The sequence below is a fragment of the Mobula hypostoma genome, chromosome 18 (genome assembly GCF_963921235.1).
Source record: "Mobula hypostoma chromosome 18, sMobHyp1.1, whole genome shotgun sequence".
NCBI classification, from domain to species: domain Eukaryota; kingdom Metazoa; phylum Chordata; class Chondrichthyes; order Myliobatiformes; family Myliobatidae; genus Mobula; species Mobula hypostoma.
Window position 1 is genome coordinate 55,122,501 of NC_086114.1, and position 235 is coordinate 55,122,735.

Here is a 235-nt window from a genome sequence, read left to right on the forward strand (position 1 = left end):
AGCAATGTAACAGAAAGGGCGTACGGAATGATCGGTGCGATTTAGTGGGCTGTAGTGACTGCGTGCTGTATCTCTCTTCGGCCGTCTCGCAGCTCAAACACCTGGGTTTACTTTTGATCTCTGGTCCTGCATGTGTGTGTCCGGTTTTACCTCTCTGGGTTTCCCCGAGAGCTCCTATTTCCTCTCATCTCTCAACGACGTCTTAGCGGGCTACTGGAAATGACCGCCAGTACAG